Below are 5,000 nucleotides of genomic sequence, written 5' to 3'. Positions count from 1 at the left end.
CGCGCTCGAGACGATCGCGGGATTCAGTGCTGGGCTCTTTCCTGTTCGCTCGCCGCTACTAGGGAAATCCTTGTTAGTTTCTTTTCCTCCGCTTACTAATATGCTTAAATTCGGCGGGTGATCCTCCCTGATCTGAGGCCAACGATAAAAATTCGAGGCAGACGCGATATCCGTACGCGACGTCCCTTATTATATTTTTGACGACGACGAACCGACGGACCGCGCGCGCAAGCAAGCAAGCGCGCACGGCGGCCGGTCGTCGTCGCGGGACGCCCTTCGGACGTCGAGTCCGCCTACCGTACACCACCCCCACCGTCGCGATCATCGCGCGTCGCAGAGCGAGTGCGCGTGCGCGAGGCGCGCGCGTCGCGAGTCCTTAGAGGTCTCTAGACGCGCGCACGCACAACGCAACGCTGCACACACAACACGCGTTGCGCGATGAACGACGACGATGACGATGATGATTATGATGATGATACGAGCGTAAACGAAAATCTCGACACGCATACGCGAGCGCGAGTACTTTTCGTTAGCGATCGATCGTCCGGCCCTTTCGGTATCGGTCCGTATCGATACGATAATATAACGTTCGCACTGGAACGACGACGCGTATCACCGACATAATACGGATGCGTAGCGACGACGAGCGGTGAACTCTCTCGCATCGGGCTAGGCGCGCGCGCACATGAACATCACGTAATGTTTACTTACATATGTTTGTGTGTGCGTTACGCTTGCCGCGCAAGAAAACATTCACCGCCTGCCGGTCGCATCCGTCGGAGACGCGTCGTCTGTGCTTCCGATATATTTTATTATATCGTATACACGAACCGATGAGCTCGGACGAAGACCGCACTACGAAGACTCGCGTCTTAGCGATGCGTGTAATCTTTTCACACTCGTTTCATATTCAATACAATTCGATATATTTAAACGGACCGTAAACGCGCTCCGCGCGTACGCGGACGTGAGGGGTGCAGCACCCCGCCGTCCGTCGTCCGTCGCGAAGAACGTTCAACGGAAACCGTCAATTGTTCGAAAGAGCGCGCGCCCGCTCGCCCGCGCGCGGTAGTGCGGCAGCGGCAGCGCGACGACAGCGACGGCGGATAGTGAGAGAGAGAGAGTGAGAGCCGCGGCGGCGCGGACGAGAGACTCTTATTAGAGATCGTCCCATCGCACCGTCCGCGAGCTCGTTCATCACCCCCCACCAACCCGCCGCCGCCGCGTCGCGCGTCACCGCCGCGCGCATCGACCGGCGCGAGCGCACGTAGCGCGCGTTCTACACCGAACAGTGTGGTTTTTATATTTTAACAGCCGGCCCTCAGACAGGAGTGGTCCTGGATATTTCTCCACGGACCGCAATGTGCGTTCGAAATGTCGATGTTCAAATGTGTCCTGCAGTTCACACTATGACGCGCAGTTAACTGCGTTCTTCATCGACCCGCGAGCCAAGTGATCCACCGTCCAGGGTAATGGTTTTTTCTTAATGTTGTTATTACTTACGGTAGCGGCCTACGGCTCTCGCCGTCGGCCACTTGATTGTCCGTTTTTATGTATTAACGTCGAAAGTTGGTCGAATTCATGTGCGCCGAGGCGTTCATAAAGAAACGGCACCGAAAAAGCTTAACGCCCCGACGCGAATCCTTTAGAATGATGAACGACGACGACCCGCGCACCCCCCAACGAGCTGGCGTGACGCACGACATTGTCATCTTTCTAACCGCTTAAATTTCGTTTTGTATAGCGCCAACCGACAATAAAGGGCCTGAGCTAGGCAGTGGGGATTTTCACCGCTTCGAACGCTCCGTTTGGTATGCCCCGGTCGGCGCTCGTCTCTCGGCGTTTTTCCGCCACCCGGCCGCTTCGACGGCGGCGGAGGCAGCGGCGGCGGTAGCACTTTCGACGAATGCCACCACCGCCACCGGCCACCGCCACGGCGCCGTCGCCGCTGCGCCGTTAGGCGTAATAGACGCTAGAGACAATTATTTCACATTTTATTTTTTATACATATATACAAACACGCACACACACACGCACGCACACGCGCGCGCGCTCGTCCGCATTAGATACGAACAGCAGCGCGCGCGTACGTACATATATATGTATATATGTCGTATATATATATCATTATGGATGTATTACATATATATATATGTGTAAACACGGTATGTACGAAGTCGTCGTCGTCGTCGTCGTCGTCGTCGCAACAGCAACAACAGCAACAGCGGCGCAACAACGTTCGTGAACATATCACGCGTCTCGCACACATACACACACGTTAATGATCCTTCCGCAGGTTCCCCTACGGAAACCTTGTTACGACTTTTACTTCCTCTAAATGATCAAGTTTGGTCAACTTCCCAGCAACGCCGACGGCCGTGAAGCCACCGCGTGTCGGTCCGAAGACCTCACTAAATCATTCAATCGGTAGTAGCGACGGGCGGTGTGTACAAAGGGCAGGGACGTAATCAACGCGAGCTTATGACTCGCGCTTACTAGGAATTCCTCGTTTATGGGGGATAATTGCAAACCCCAATCCCCAGCACGAAGGAGTTTCAACGGGTTGCCCGGGCCTCTAGGCCAGGGAGAACATGCTGATTCCTTCAGTGTAGCGCGCGTGCGGCCCAGGACATCTAAGGGCATCACAGACCTGTTATTGCTCAATCTCGTGCGGCTCGAAGCCGCCGGTCCCTCTAAGAAGAATTTTAATACGTCGCCAGTGAGTTGCGCCACCGGAGCGGCGCACACCTAAATGACGACGCCTATTTAGCAGGCTAGAGTCTCGTTCGTTACCGGAATTAACCAGACAAATCGCTCCACCAACTAAGAACGGCCATGCACCACCACCCACCGAATCAAGAAAGAGCTGTTAATCTGTCAATCCTTCCGGTGTCCGGGCCTGGTGAGATTTCCCGTGTTGAGTCAAATTAAGCCGCAGGCTCCACTCCTGGTGGTGCCCTTCCGTCAATTCCTTTAAGTTTCAGCTTTGCAACCATACTCCCCCCGGAGTCCAAAATCTTTGGTTTCCCGGAAGCTGCCCGCCGAGCCATCGTAGTAACGTCGGCGGATCGCTAGATGACATATTTACGGTTAGAACTAGGGCGGTATCTAATCGCCTTCGAACCTCTAACTTTCGTTCTTGATTGATGAAAACACCTTTGGCAAATGCTTTCGCTGATGTTCGTCTTGCGACGATCCAAGAATTTCACCTCTAACGTCGCAATACGAATGCCCCCAGTTATCCCTATTAATCATTACCTCGGAGTTCTGAAAACCAACAAAATAGAACCGAGATCATATTCTATTATTCCATGCACGAAATATTCAAGCAGCATTTTGAGCCCGCTTTGAGCACTCTAATTTGTTCAAAGTAAAATTGTCGGCCCATCTCGACACTCACCGAAGAGCACCGCGATAGGATTTTGATATTGAACCGCCGTTTTACCGACGGCTCACCGACGATATGCTCCGCAGACGTGTCAGTATCACCGCGGATGCGGTGCACCGACAGCGCGGCGCACAAATGCAACTACGAGCTTTTTAACCGCAACAATTTTAGTATACGCTATTGGAGCTGGAGTTACCGCGGCTGCTGGCACCAGACTTGCCCTCCAATTGTTCCTCGTTAAAATATTTAAAGTGTACTCATTCCGATTACGAGGCCTCGTAAGAGTCCCGTATCGTTATTTTTCGTCACTACCTCCCCGTGCCGGGAGTGGGTAATTTGCGCGCCTGCTGCCTTCCTTGGATGTGGTAGCCGTTTCTCAGGCTCCCTCTCCGGAATCGAACCCTGATTCCCCGTTACCCGTGACAACCATGGTAGTCGCAGAAACTACCATCGAAAGTTGATAAGGCAGACATTTGAAAGATGCGTCGCCGGTGCTGGACCATGCGATCGGCAAAAGTTATCCAGATTCATCAAAATTAACGACTTCGGACGCGAGGCCCTCCGTCGATTGGTTTTGATCTAATAAAAGCACTCATCCCATCACTGGTCAGAGTTCTGATTGCATGTATTAGCTCTAGAATTACCACAGTTATCCAAGTAACCGAGGTAAGATCTAAGGAACCAAAACTGATATATTGAGCCATTCGCGGTATCGCCTTAATACGGCTTGCACTGAGACATGCATGGCTTAATCTTTGAGACAAGCATATAACTACTGGCAGGATCAACCAGGGAGCTAGCTAGAGCTAACACACACCAACACCGCACATACGAGAGATATGAGGGTGATGATGATATGATAGACGTGTGACAAGCGACGCGTCGGACGTTCGAAACGCCGTGACGCGCCGGTGCCTAGGTAGCTTTTTGCGTGCGTGCGTGCGTGCGTATTTATTACAATACACACACAACACCACACCGCAACAACAAAATGAATTCGTTTTTCTATCTGTTCACGGAGGAAAATGTATATCTCAACACTCGCCTCGCGTTCGTCCAGATTTACTTTGGACGCGGCATCGCGTCCGATTCATCGGAACGTTCTTTGACGAGACACATACAAATCTTCACTTTTATAAAATATCGTTTCGCAAAACGAACAATGACCGATTTCCAGCCCGGTTTTAGAGAGATCCGAAATCCTTGATTTATATATCATGATCGACCGTCGCGCGACTAGCGCGCGACGAGCTCGTTGATGCGATGCGTTAAGGGCCGCCCCGAAGTCGACTCGGGAGCCCAACGCCGTTCGCGTTAATTAAACGAGACGTTCTCTTACGCCTTCCGCTCTTACATAACGGAGACGTCGTCCGACACAGTTTACGGTGTGTTGTTGTGGGGAGATGATCCCCTTTTTCTTCCCTCCTCCCCGCCGCCGCTGTGTCGTTCGTGCGTTTGTCGGTTATAGAAGTTTCAGTTTCGGGCGTTCTCGTTGGTGGCGCGCGTTGTTTGTGTATCGGTGTTATTAGTTTTGTTCGATTCGCGCGCGTTTTCTAAGAATAATTTTTAAATTTTTTTTTTTTTTATAAAAAAAAAAAAAAAAAACTAAATC

General features: G+C 51.9%; 3 non-coding genes across 3 annotated transcripts in view; all 3 read right to left on the bottom strand.

Moving 5' to 3' along the window:
* LOC137927714 (large subunit ribosomal RNA) overlaps positions 1-141 on the bottom strand; it is a 4,033-nt gene extending 3,892 nt beyond the window's left edge. The window contains exon 1 of the ribosomal RNA XR_011107857.1: positions 1-141. This exon is cut by the window's left edge and continues 3,892 nt beyond it. This is a non-coding gene — a ribosomal RNA (large subunit ribosomal RNA).
* Positions 142-1,315: 1,174 nt separating this feature from the next.
* On the bottom strand, positions 1,316-1,472 carry LOC137927648 (5.8S ribosomal RNA). Its single transcript, XR_011107797.1, has one exon. It is a non-coding gene; the product is annotated as a 5.8S ribosomal RNA (ribosomal RNA).
* Positions 1,473-2,279: 807 nt separating this feature from the next.
* Positions 2,280-4,183, bottom strand: LOC137927651 (small subunit ribosomal RNA). The gene has a single exon (XR_011107800.1). It is a non-coding gene; the product is annotated as a small subunit ribosomal RNA (ribosomal RNA).
* Positions 4,184-5,000: the final 817 nt, after the last annotated feature.

The sequence above is a fragment of the Battus philenor genome, unplaced genomic scaffold (assembly GCF_028537555.1).
Source record: "Battus philenor isolate CCGP_79_NKW_IND1 unplaced genomic scaffold, ilBatPhil1.0.hap1 SCAF_36, whole genome shotgun sequence".
In the NCBI taxonomy this organism is placed as follows: domain Eukaryota; kingdom Metazoa; phylum Arthropoda; class Insecta; order Lepidoptera; family Papilionidae; genus Battus; species Battus philenor.
This window is presented reverse-complemented; position numbering and strand designations above follow the sequence as displayed.